The 14,543-nt window shown below is 36.7% G+C and overlaps 1 protein-coding gene across 3 annotated transcripts in view; it reads left to right on the plus strand.

Annotated features, from left to right (window-relative positions):
* The window catches only part of DAAM (disheveled-associated activator of morphogenesis-like protein), an 88,874-nt gene that overhangs the window by 54,755 nt on the left and 19,576 nt on the right, over positions 1-14,543 (plus strand). The gene's annotated exons all lie outside the window — the stretch shown is intronic.

Raw genomic sequence — 14,543 nt, forward strand, 5'->3', positions numbered from 1 at the left:
TCACGCGATAACAAGTAATCGATTTTATCTGTAGGAGGCGCTAATCTGATTAAAGATTTTCCGCGTCGTCACACATTACAGCCATCGCCGCGTGGTTCTCTAGAATGCTTTGATTAATAATCCATCTAGTTATACTCGTGCTTTGCAAACGAGTATGAATATGTTCATTATTTGGGTTGTGTAATCGTATATTGACTTAACAAGATGACTATTAAGATATAATGTTTACATTTCATTCGAATGATTCGTTTGGAAAATGGTTTTAATCTTTTACGGTTTGGCCTGAGAATACTTATGCTTCATTGGTTTCTTCCTACCGTGACAAGAGCTTGTGTCGGAAATGTCAGCGCTATTGCAAGAGTCATGATGACAGATTGAAGAAATACTGCGTGTAGTTTGTTAGAAACAAACGATTCAGTCTACGCTCTCATAATTTTTCTTTTCACTTAATAATGAGTACGCCCTACGCCTATAGTAATTACATAATAAGTTTGCGGTTCAACATTCTTTATTTATTAATGCTCGCCCTAGAGTTTATTTGTTCGGAATGTTAAGTAATAAAATAAATCAATCTGATTTTATTTGTTGTGGCTATCGAAGCTTATGGACATATGAAAGTGAATGCGATCGCTTTTTTCGCAAACGTAAGATCAAAGTTGCTGTTACATCGAACTACGGTTATTCTCACGGAATAGATAAATTATTTATCTATTCCGTGGTTATTCTGCTCTACACACGAGAGCGCATGACTGAGTCGTGGCAGTAATAGAGAGGCCGGCTTACAATATTACCTCCTACAATATTATCTCCTACAAATGTTTTAAACAGCTTGCTTGCAAGTTTTACTGGCGGTAGGACGTCTCATGAGTCCGCACGGGTAGGTACCACTACTCTGCCTATTTCTGCTTGTACTGTTGTAAAACTGAGAACTTAGAACTCAAGTGTCGAGGTGGGTGGGGGCATTTACGTTGTTCCAGTAACTAGTTAACACCAGGTGGACCGTAAACTCGTCAACCCGTCTAAGCAATAAAAACAAATGCTTTTCAACAGCAGGCCTCTGCAGCTTTAACACTAGAATCAAGCATAGAGACCCTGTTAACAGTTCTCGTTGAAGTCGTCCAAGAGTTCGACTTGAAACCTGGCCCATGGCATCAGCCTGCTGGGTTTCTCGCCGGATCTTCTCAACTTGTCGCGATTCCGATCCGGTAGTAGATGCGTTCGGGAAGCGGATGCTCTTGATGTGTTAAGTTTCCTTCAGAGGAGCTCGGGCAGCTGTTTGGAAATTCCAAACCTGCTGACTGAGCCCGTGCTCGCTGACCTCTCGTGGCCATGCTGAAAAGGTCACCAGTTATCCTTCCATCCCCAAAAAACCTTTCACCAGTCAATTATAATTGATAAGCTATGATTGACGACTTATGACGATAAACATATGACGATGCTTGTAGCTGAAAGTAAGTATTGTACTTTTTGACGAAGCATGTTGCTGATAACTCTATTTCTGTGATCTGATGAAGCATGTTGCGGATAATAACATGTACTTTTAGGTTAGGAATATTATGTTTCTTTTTTTATAATATGGAAACAAAAAAATATAATAAGTTGTTATTAAGTAGCCAATTATAATTATAAAAACTAAAGACGAAATTCAAATTTAATAAATACCGCGTCTCGTTGGAAAATACAGCTGCATCAAGTACATTTGCAACGATAATATTGTACGATTTCAAATGTATTGATAAACTGTATAATAGACGTGGAGCGAAAATTGTACAGAGTACGTCACAAACACTCAGAAGCAAACTTTTTTTTCATCATCATCTCAGTGAGTCTATCTCGACAACGCAACCGCGATATTAAGTTATTAAATTAATATGCTATAAAAATTCAGTAGTTAGTAACCGAGAGTTACGATATAATTGCGTTTTATCGACGATTAAAGATAAGCTTTAATCACGTTTATAGGGTTTTCACTCGTGCTCTGGACCGGTTCGGTTGTTGGGACGCGCCCACAGTTTAACATTAAATTAAATTTGTGAATGTTGAACAAATAACTAACTGTCTTTCTAAAGTGATAATTTATTCATTCTACTTAGAACCACAGCGTTCATCCAAAGTGCGTTTCCAGAAATCTTTTCTGCCACGTACCATCCGGTTTTAGAATAAGTTCCCCGTATCAATACGTAGCAAACGAATACGTATCAAAGGGTGGTTGGTGTAGGTGGTGGCATGCGAACCACAGTGTTCACGCTTTTAATTAATTAGTACGTATTATGTAAAACATCACAATTTTGATATTACCATGTAAATGAACAGTGGTATCAATTGATCATGTAACACAATAATATTTGGGCCGCTACCGATATATCTGAGATCTCTTGGAGCGATGTAATTGTATCGATAAAAGGCACACGTCACTTTCACTGGTGTTGTTCCGCTGACGTATCTGATAAGAAAACGAGTAAGGACCTAACCCACTTCTTCAATTTATTTTTTGTTGTGTTAGTGTTGTGATAGGTAGACAGTGGCATAGCTGTCTCTTTGGCAAAGCGTATGTGTATGGGGAGCTGATACCTTTTGAAGATTTAAGTTCTAACTTTAGCTAGAAGATCTAGGGCATTATGACAGTTTCGTCTATTTATACGGGTTTTTATACGATACGGTATTTATAGTTTTTATATAATAGGTATTTATCTATATAGTTGCCTATGTAACCTCTAGCACCGGTACTAGCTTAATTTTTTAAATAATTATATTTAATGTATTTAATGTAACTATACTGATACCTTAGAACTGATATCTCAAGGTGGGTGGCGCATTTACGTCGTAGATGTCTATGGGCTCCAGTAACCACTTAACACCAGGTGGACTGTGAGCTCGTCCACCTGACTAAGCAATAAAAAAAAATATTTTTCATGCCTAATTGTCCTTGAAATTCCTATTCGAAACTTTAACCTATTTTACATTAGACTGCAAAATTCATATTTTACTATTCATGACTACCGTAAATCGCCTAACGCTGGGAGGGATAGCTCGATCTACGGTTGTACTCAATAAATAAAATACATTCTTCTTATTTGACCCAAACGAGTTACATAATAAATTTCGTTAATATTTTCATCATCTTAGCGAATAGTTGAAACAGCGAAACTGACACGGATCCATAAAATTAAATTCTCGAGTTTCGCCTTTGAATGATCACGATCAAAGCGGCGATTCATTGTTTACACGTATCTGTCATTCATAAAGTTGGAGAGCTCTCGTCGATGCCTGCCCAACAAAAAGGCGCTTTCTCCGTACCTGCTGGGCTGACAGAGGCGACGGGCCGTTGGCGAGGTTCCGTCTGTCAATAACAGTTTCTTCAATAGATTCGGCACGTTGTTTTCACTTCATCAATCATCAACAGAATCGAGTGTGTACTTTTTTTTGTTGGCGAACTTTTTGTCTTATACAGTTTTCCTGCATTAACTAGTGTCGGTCTTGGTGTGATTTTACGGGATTTTTTTTTGTACTCCAAATAGCAAAGTTCTATGCAGCTTCGCAGAATCTACCACCGGATCGGAAACGCGACCCACTGAGAGGACCCGGCGAGAAACTCAGTGGGCCGTGTCTGTTGGTTGATTTACTCGACGAATCCTTTGTCGCAAGCGACGGGTTCGACGAGAACGGTCACCGATGCTTGAAGTACCTAAAAACACCGTTAGTGGATCGGGAGGATCCGAAATGCCTGATTATCGTGCTTAAGGCTGATTTTTATGATGACGTTGTCACCTCTTCATTATGTTTCCTAAATTATTATTATATTTTTTTGTTGCTGCTCACGGCAGAAACGGGCAGGGTCGTAGTACATCCATCCGTGCTGGTTCACAACATGCCCTACCATGCCCTGCTTGTAACTGTTTGTGCTTAAAACATTAAGAAACCATTTCAGCAGTGGCAGATACCTGCTTCTAAGTAATAGCAGCTTATATTATATAGATTACGTGCGGATCAAACAAAACAAATGCTAGTGATCTCATGTAATCATACTACTAATCATTGGTATATCCACACTAATTTATAAAACATGCCAGATCCATTTGCTAAGAACACAAACGAAATATTCTAAACTATATTATGTTGTTCACTGCTAAGCTTGGATCTAAACTGATCTTAGAGTCGTTTAGCTCTCAAACGAGATTCCTAAGATGTATTGAAAGGTCTCTGCTACATTAACATCTGACTTTGAATATCAATATAGAAACTGGTTCTGTCGTAGTGGTCTTGAATGTTCTAAGATTATTTTAATGGGTAAACTAAAGAATAATCAATAAAATTATCGATTTCTTTGTTTGTTTGTTTGTTCCCGATTTCTGAGTTCAAGTTGCGTTTTTATTTTATTTGCTTTTGAGCGTTTAATAATTATAAATACATGTGCAACTCTAGTTATAACCGTTTATTGTTTTTGATATACAAGAAGCATTGCCACTTCGATCCGCGCCCTAAACACGTCCTTACGGATCCATCAGATCTAATAACTCTTGCATTAGATACCTTCAGCTCTAACACTAGGAGCAGGCTGAGGAACCCCGGTAATCGTACTCGTCGAACTCGACAAAGAGGTCGAGGTGCAACCTAACCCTTGCATCAGCCCGCTGAGTTTCTCGCCGGATCTTCTCAGCGGGTCGCGATTCCGATCCGGTAGTAGATTCATTCGCGAAGCAATTGCTCTTGAGTTGTTAGGTCTCCTTCGGAGGCGCTCGGGCAGTTGTTAGCTAATCCCACCCCTCCTGGCTGAGGCTTTGCTCGCCCACCTGTCCTGGTGAAGCTGGAAAGGCCTCCGGGCCACCAGTAATCTTTCAATCATAAAAAAAAAAAAACTTCGATCCGCATTAAATATTTCTTTATTGTATAGTCTGCAAGCCTTAAGAACTTAATTAGAGTCGATTCATCAAACGTTTCACATGCTTAGAGACAGTCACGGCGAAGTGGATGGAGTATATTGCAAATTCGCACGAACTGATACCAATCATCCTGCTCATTTTAACCGCGAAACAATTTTGCGTTTCATTGTAACACAGCCGTTTTACGAATTAAGATTTTAATCTATGTCCCAAAATGGACTGCTGCATTCACGTTCATATGTCTTTTGTAACCGTCTAAAATCGGTTGAACAGCGAGTTTTTCTAATTATTTTAGGTGATAGAAACTAAAAAATTTTAGGATGATGATGATTTTAGCAAGAACTAATAGGTATATATCAGAGGAGTCTGTGATTTAGTTGTGCTTTGTTTTTTTTTTGATAATACATATCGAGGGCTCAAAGGATATTTAAAGTTTGGGGAAAATATAATAATAAAAAAAAGCTTCTTCAGCTATTTGAGTGGAGTATAAACTTAATTGAAGTTCAATTAAAAACATCGAACTGTTGATGCTAATACCAAATAAAACACACTTTTAATTATAAAGATAAATGTCGCGGATTAAGCAAAATTTCACTCCTCGATAAGTGTAGTACAGTAGACGGTTCCCTAATATGGTCATTTTTAATGTACTTTTTTTTTATTTTTTTAATATTGCTTAGATGAGTGGACGAGCTCACAGCCCACCTGGTGTTAAGTGGTTACTGGAACCCATAGACATCTACAACGTAAATGCGCCACCCACCTTGAGATATAAGTGCTAAGGTCTCAATTATAGTTACAACGGCTGCCCCACCCTTCAAGCCGAAACGCATTACTGCTTCACGGCAGAAATAGGCGGGGCGGTGGTACCTACCCGTGCGGACTCACAAGAGGTCCTACCACCAGTAAACTTCCTTACTTAAGGACATAGATTCGAAAGTCTCATAAAAAATATTATTTACGATTTTAAAAGTCGTTCATGCATTTTTTCTAGAACGTACCGTTGATGTATTTCGTCGCTTATTTATTTTTTTGCTCATGCGGAAAGTGAAATTTGGATTATAAAGTATTTCTATGCATACAAGCCAGTTTTAATGTGTATATGTGTTATTTCTTTAGTGCAACACAAGTGCATTGGAACGTTTTGAGGAGCGGTCATGCGTGAGAGTCGACCTTTGAACTTCTTAGATAAGATCGAAAGTGGGCCCACTGGTTTCGTGTGCGACTAGGAAATTCATTAACCGGTACAAGTGCATAGCGGTAGTGAGTTTGTGGAAATGACGGATTTAATAGCTTTTCGAAAGGCACAATTTACTTTGACCCTCCCACGGCAAAGGTTATGTTGACTAATTATGGTCGTCCAGCTATGCGTAGGCATTATTTGATTAGTTCGTTTGACGTTTTAGAGTAGAAACGAAATTAAACGTGATAAATTGTGTTTGATTAAGCTTTGTGTAAAACGCGGAATTTACATGGTATTTTATAAGCGCCTAGCCGTAGTCGGCAGCTTCGCTGGGTATTTAAAATTAACATTATTATTTATTGTCATTATTATTAGGCAGTCCAACACTTATATAAATATTAGCCTATCCATTATGTACATGTATTTTCTACACGGATACCAGTTTCAAGTCAATCGGATGCATGGTTCAGTAGTTATAACGGAACATCCGTAAAAACCACTGTAGAATTATGTATTAGTATAGATTTAGATTATCTCCCACTAACGTCTTCGTCAGCTCTAGCGGAGATAGGTTTATATTTATGTGACAAGAAAAGAATTCTTCGATTGAGTTTCCAAATTCATTTTTTTAGAGCAATTCCAAATTTATTTCGAGAACATTAATTTAATAATGTATAGTTAGTATGGGTATGTTTTCCTCTAAATTTGTGAGCTTTAGACACAATTAAAACAACCTTTATTACGGTTTAATATTTTGTTTTTTAATGTCATTACATTATTTCAGATGGTTTAGAATACTTTAGAGTATTCGTGGTCGTCTGTAAAGTATTCTAAACGCGTATATAACATAACGAAAAAAAAAAAAAAAAAGACTAAACTGCAAAAGTAGTTTTCATTAGTGCATGTAGATTAGTCGTTTCACTCAATGCTAATCTATATTTATATTACTAAATATAGTATGCATATATTTTAATTTCGTTCCAACTATTTCGTTCTAATAAGTTGTTTAGTCTTTTTATTGCAGTTTCTATTGCGTGGGATGCATCTACATAAATTGTTTATATTAAATTTGAGCTTTGATACGCGATCGAAGAAGATACCGATGTCGGGGTGTGGCTGTGAGAGTAGGCCTCCGTGACCTGAGTTCTGAGCAAATTATTATAATGACAATAAAACTATATTTTGTCGGTATATTTGTGCGTTGTTACACGCGAAACTCTGTACCGGCGACCGAAGTAATTTGTTTGTGGTTTTAAATGACGATATGATCATCGGCGAACGTAAAGATTAAGCGACTCATATTGCGTTAATATAGTAATAAGCTAAGTTATAGGTTGATAGTGTTATTGTGTGCGCAACGTGGTTTTGTTGACAAAAAATAAATAATAGTTTAAAAAACTAATAAAATACGCTTTTATAGAAAATCCGACAAAAAATAGAAAATAATTTTAATAAATTTGAATTAAAAATATGTGCATGGTATCAGTAGTTATAAATATTTTATGAACAGATATGAGTAGGAGGGTTATTTTGATAATATCCTGAAAAGGACCCCACGCTTTTTTATAATAAAATCATTTTTCTTACAATATTTTTAATTCAAATTTATTAAAATTTATTTTCAATTTTTTTGTCAGATTTTCTAAAAAACGTATTTTTTTAGTTTTTTTAAACTATTATTTATTTTTAATTTTTTAGTTGATTTTAAATTTTTTCAATGTTTTTTTATAGAATTGTGTGTGTTATTAAGGACCGATGATAATTATAGAATTGTTATCGGTCCTTAATAAGTATGCCAAATTTCGAGTTAATCCGACGTTTTGAAGGGGTCAAAATCATGTTCAAAGATTCCGTTACAAAGATACATACGTCTGAAGCTAATAAAAGCGTATTAAAAACTTCGAATCATGTACACGTGACGTCACTATCACCAACACATCCATTTTCTATTTGTCATCACACGTTAGAAATGTTAATAACATAATATCAAGAGTTTCTACGAGAAAATTGCAAGTTCGCGTACCTGCATACGTGCGAAGTTGAAAGCGCGATACCCGACACCCACTGGATACCTGTACCGATCTCGTTGGATGTGGGCGCAGCTTTCTAGCCCGCCCTATGGTCGCATCCGTCCAGTTTTTACTACTAGACTTTATCTGGCGACGAGCTTACGGCGATTTAATGCTAAGAGGCTATCGGAATTCATACTGGAGACAGACAGCGGAAATCTTAATTGTGCATAGCGCCGTTACGTCAAGACTTTGTACATACTGGTGTGTTTGGTGTACCTAATGAGACAGCTGATGGTCCACAAAGTTTATAGTTAAAAAAAAACTAGCAATCAAATTTGTTTTTATTATTTGAATGAATGAGCTCAACGCTGATTAGGTGTTTAGTGGTTACCGGATCGCATGGATATCAGTATGCGAATGCAGGCTACATTGAGACATAAAATTGAAGTATCTATTCTTTTGTATGATGGCTGTCGTCCCACCTTGCAATCGGAGTCGCATACGATCAGTTTATGATAAAAAATAGACAGAACAGTAGTACATATTCTCCTATGCTTACCTTACCACCAGTAATTACCTATGTTCATATTTTGTACACGATATTATTGGTTCATTCATTCATCAATGAAGAGGTTTGTGAATAATCGTATTTTCTTAAGAAACTTCGTGACATGCGTGAGGGATTTGGTAAACAGCATAGTCGTATCGCTACCTTTCAAATCTCGCTGTAAGAAGTACACAGCATCACGGAAACATAGAGAAGGACTTGCAACCTTTGAAAAAACTTTTTTTATTGCTTTAATGGGTGAACTAGATCAGAGCCCACCTGATGTTAAGTGTTTACTGGAGCCCATAGACATCTACAACGTAAATGCACCATCCACCTTGAGATATAAGTTCTAACGCCTCAAGTATAGTTACAACGGCTGCCCCACCCTTCAAACCGAAACGCATTACTGCTTCACGTCAGAAACAGCCAGGATGGTGGTACCCACCCGTGGGGACTCATACTACCAGTAAAACTGGAAATTTGGCGATGACAATGCAAGAGAATATGGTGAAAGATAAAGAAGTTAAACTTGGTATTTCTTTTTACGACTCATTTCCATACAAATCGGTCGAGAACCACAAGTGATATTGGTACAAGACGAATGTACATATGTATTAACATTCCGGCTATGGAATGAGTTCCCCTCCACGGTGTTTCCCGAGCGCTATGACATGTCCTTCTTCAAACGAGGCTTGTGGAGAGTGTTAAGCGGTAGGCAGCGGCTTGGCTCTGCCCCTGGCATTGCTGTGCGCTCGTCTGCCTACAAGAACAATAAAAAAAAAATAACAGGACGTACGTACGCGGTTCGGAGCTGATAACTTATCGTTTTATAATAACGACGAGCGCAGCCATTACACTAATTACACGGCCGGCGGACGTTTATCTTCTTAAGGCAATTGAACGGTGAAAGTATGATCCGGCTGTGTGGTCTTTAACTACGATTATTTCAATGTTTTTTTCTTACATGAAGTAGCAAAGATGAAACTTATATGTTTGTTAGTGTACGAGTAATTGTTGCGGACAATCATGGGTGAATAAATTATATCGGGATTTGTATAATGTTGTGATGTATTTGACGCAATCGCGGTGTTTTTTTTTTTATTGCTTAGATGGATGGACGAGCTCACAGCCCACCTGGTTTTAAGTGGTTACTGGAGCCCATAGACATCCAGAACGTAAATGCGCCACCCACCTTGAGATATAAGTTCTAAGGTCTCAAGTATAGTTATAGGTGTTTGTAATTTATAGAACTAATTGGATGAAAGATTTGATGGTTCGTCGGGTTTTGAGTCGTTACCAGAGCTTATAGGCGTCACAACTTATATGCTTGTTTTATTACGTTGAAATCTTAATATTTATTGTACGGCTACCTTACTATTAAAGCTCAAATTATGACTTTTACGCATCGATTTAACAGGCAGGTTTATTGATGGTAATGAGTTTTTGTTTTAAAACTTCTAATGTTTTCGGTTTTCGTAATTCTGTATTGTATATACCTATGACAAAATATGATTTCTTCTTCGACTATGTCAAAATTTATATTTTAGGATCTAGCTCAACACAATTGGTGAGGTCGTAAGGTTCAGTTTGGCTTGTGCCTGGGGATCAGTTAGAGAAACACGTCTTTCATTCGTAAATGTATATTGGCAACTACCGCTTAATCGTAAAGTTAATTGAGACTACGTTTTTAAGTTCAAAATCGCAAAACAGAAGCACCAACAGTATTCACTATTACGGAATATAAAACTAAATTCCACGATACTAAGCGTAAGCGTCTAATTATACCAATCGAGCTTAAACCTTTCGCTCACACGACAAGCGTTCTAAAGCGTCTACTTAGAGTCAAGTCCAGTTAAAATTCTTCGAGAAATTCATAGTAATCTTCTTAAGTGCGCGCGCTAAAATCTACAATATTGACTGTGTAATTTTGAAATGCTGTTAAACTTGTCCCAATAACTGATAGTATTTAACAGTAGTAGCTCCATCTAGTGTAATTATATTATAATCATAAGAAATAAATAAAAAATGTTAACAGTAAATCAGTTTTGTTTTGGACTGTCTAGATATAATTGAACCGGTGTTAAAAGATTTAACACGTTTAAACAATCAACATGTAAAGTATGGTATTGGTTTTGATGATATTTAATCAATTAAATCAATAAACTGGCCACTCTTTACTGGAGGTAAGACCTCTTGTAAGTCCGCATGGGTAGGTACCACTGCCCCGCTTATTTCTGCCGTAAAACAGTAATAAGTTTCGGTTTGAAGGGTGGGGCAGCCGTTGTAACTACCTATATATGCTGCGACCTTAGAATTCATATCTCAACGTGGGTCGCGCCATTTACGCTGTAGATGTCTATGGGCTCCAGCGACCACTTAGCACCAGGTAGGCTGTGATCTAGTTCAACCAACTAAACAATTTAAAAATATATATATATAAATTATTTGAATGTGTTGTTGGATTTCTTGTGCTTTGTAATTTTTTATATATATTAGCGTATAGCGTATATACTCGTATATGTGACTTTCATATACTTTTCAACCTGAATTCTTTTAACCATCACTCCCATCCTTCCTGGCTAAGTCCATGCTCGCCCACCTGCCCTGGTGAAACTGGAACTGAAACTGGAATAGAACACTTACTAAACACTAACACCGGTCTCTAGTAGCTATTAATCATAAGGCAAACGTAACAATGAGTAGGTACATCGTCGCTTTCCTCTTGACATGTAATCGTTTGAAAATTAAACATTCTTACACTTTCATTCTCATTATGTTTCGTACAATGGAGGTTTGGTAATCGCTCGCATCGTAACGTACATAATATATGTATACATTAGTTATTGTTGTATAGGTGCGCCTTTGGGAATTCTGTAGAACTATTCTTTGACAGAATTTGAATCTACAGAGATCTGTTAAAGAGAACTCTATGTAAGTAAGTAGTCTTTGTGTACAGCAAAGACGCCAGCTGCGGTTATGTCTATTTAAAATTTCGTCCAATAAATAGACAGTTAATGGTGGTAGGGCCTCTTGTGAGTGCGCACGGGTAGGTACCACCGCCCTGTCTATTTCTGCCGTGAAGCAGTGATGCGTTTCGGTTTGAAGGATGGGGCAGCCGTTGTAACCATATTGAGATCTTTAGAACTTATATCTCATGGTGGGTGGCGCATTTACATTGTAGATGTCTATGGGCTCCAGTAACCACTTAACGCCAGGTGGGCTGTGAGCTCGTCCACCCAAATAAGCAATAAAAAGGTACATGAAAAAAAAACAACAGATGTGTTTAATTTATGTGCCGGAGAAATTATCTCTAACGACACACTCACTGTAATAGTAATTTCCTTAAGTTTGCGCGGATCGTGGAGATAATTAAAACCACTTTTCCGGTTTAGTCTTAGATGTGTGTAAACATAAATGCTATTTATTAGTTACTAGATGTTATATCAATGTGTCAAATTAGATAGACTAGTTGGTCCCGCAGTAGTCGAAATTCGACTATAATTAATTGAAATTATAAGTTTGTACACTATTATGGTTCTATTTTCAAAGATATACTTCTATTATATAATCATAGACTTCGCCAAAAATACACTTTAGACAAATATTAATAAAGACAAACAATACTTATTCTATTCTCAATTTGACCATAGGCATTAAGCAATAAGAAAAGTTTGACATTAAACAAATAGTATGCATGCGTGTGTATGTCAAATACATGGTAGTGTGTGTAATGCTTTCTTTATTGATTTAATGTATCTTTTAAGCATTATTAAAAAAAATTATTAGCATTGTGCACGCCTTCTCTATATTGTCTATAAGTGTGGGAAATTTCATACTCCTACGTCCGCGCAATTTTCGTAAAAAGTAATACGTTAATAATATATAAATAAATACGGGATAAGTTTTTGCTTCACGTATTAATATATAGATAATAAGTTTTGAAGTTTCATTTAAATGGCTCTATGTAATTTCTTGTATATTTAAGAATTGAAACAAATTGGATTGTGGTTAATGACGTTGAAAGTCTTAAGTGATGGATTTTTCAAATACTTCACGCTTCAGTGGTGTTACTGGCTATTGATGCAGACAAATTTTGGTCCTTCTACAATCTGTGTTAGTCTACAACCTAACAGAATAAATGGAATGTACACAGCGCGCCAAATGTAGGCATTATGACCTCGCGCCCTTATGAACCTCGCTCTCTGAATGTAGAATGCAAAGCTAATGCTATCAGCTCAAATCTATTTACATTACATCAATGTTTTCTATTTTTAATTCTTCTGAATAAGCTGTCAATGAGACATGAATATTGGACATTCAAAACTAGGATTATTATTTTTATGTTTTGGGCGTTGAATCCTTCGTAACCCAAAATAATATCCCAAGGGCCTTTTGCGTTGCATACAAGTATTTAGTGTAGGTAAACTACATCTTCAAACGTAACTTAAATGAGTTTTTTGAATTGGAGCCATGTACATCATAGTACGTATAGTCATCAGTTAAGATCTTTTTTAAAGTATGTATATGACTAAAGTGTGAAGCAAATGTGTGAATGGACACTAAATGTCCATATTGTGTGTGTTTCACTTCGAAAATCTTTTGTAACTTAGTTCTTTGTCCATAATCCATACCATCATGGATTTGGTTTTTTCAATAGTGTCACACCCATTTTATGGAGATCCCAATGATGATTTCTGTCTTATACTTATTCTAGTAGCCGTTTTTATGTTTATTCATCCGCAATCGAGGGCCTTTTATATGTATATTGATCTAGAAAATGTTAAGTTTTAGAAAAATATTTAGAGTTTAAAATATCTGTATTAAATTAACTTGGTATAAATATTGGTATATGACGAGCAAGCGTCTTAAATTGAAGTTGAATGTTCTGATGAATATGTAAATGAATCAGGCTGCACCCATTGTTGAAACGCAGACCGTGGGCGAAATATTTGTCCTCTCCCAGGCAGGAAGTCCGATAGTGACTTCGAATCTTGTTTAATTTACGTTGAAAGTGGTGTTTAAGTTGAGGGGGCGAATAGTTTGATAGGTTGAGTTAAATATATTCCACCAAGCAGGTGGTATAAACTAAAAGCCATTATGGAAACATTCATATAGAAGAAGAGATGTGTTAATTCGTTAATAGCAGATAAATTTTTGGGTGAATGAAATTCATTGCAGAATGGCTTGCGGATGATAAATCTGTCCTGGTAACAAAGAAGATGTGTCGGAAGCCCACTTAAAACTGGTAGCTTAACTTACAATAAAATTAATTACGCATGCAAAAACGAGGAGAAATCCGCTTGGTTTTCGGGCTTGTTAACCTCAGTCTGTCGAAGTTAAAGTGCTTTCTTTTGAAATATCTCTTCTTGTATTTGAGACATGATTGTGGGTACAAAACTGCGCGGTAGATTATCGTTACTGACCAAATAAACCCAGTTCTAAATGGGTCAACGAGGAGCACAAGAAAGACAAGCGGTACGTGAGGAATGGCGACGTCTTATAAAGGGCAGCGCCACCCGAATTGATGACCACGAGCATTCTGCCAAAAGTGCAAACGACTAAGAAAAATATTTATGATAATCTAAACGAAATGTCACATTCTCTATTGATCTTTCAATACATTTTAATTAAGTCGGAATTTGCGATATATCATTGTGAAAGTAGCCCTCGTGCAATGACCATACTCGATGTAAAATATGTTCGTTTCCCTGTCAATTATCTTCATGTTCCATTGATACTCAGGTTTTACTGTGTTTGGTGTTAGAAATGCTGTTTTCGTTTGTCTTAGTCATGAACGACTAGTTGGGATTAATCTGAATGTGTTTGAAACGAAATTCCGTATTTTTTATTATTATTTACCCTCACTAATGGCGGCGGCGATTCACGGTGGCGTTAGTCGAATAGATGTAATTAGTTAT

The sequence above is a fragment of the Bombyx mandarina genome, chromosome 18 (assembly GCF_030267445.1).
Source record: "Bombyx mandarina strain Sakado chromosome 18, ASM3026744v2".
NCBI lineage: Eukaryota > Metazoa > Arthropoda > Insecta > Lepidoptera > Bombycidae > Bombyx > Bombyx mandarina.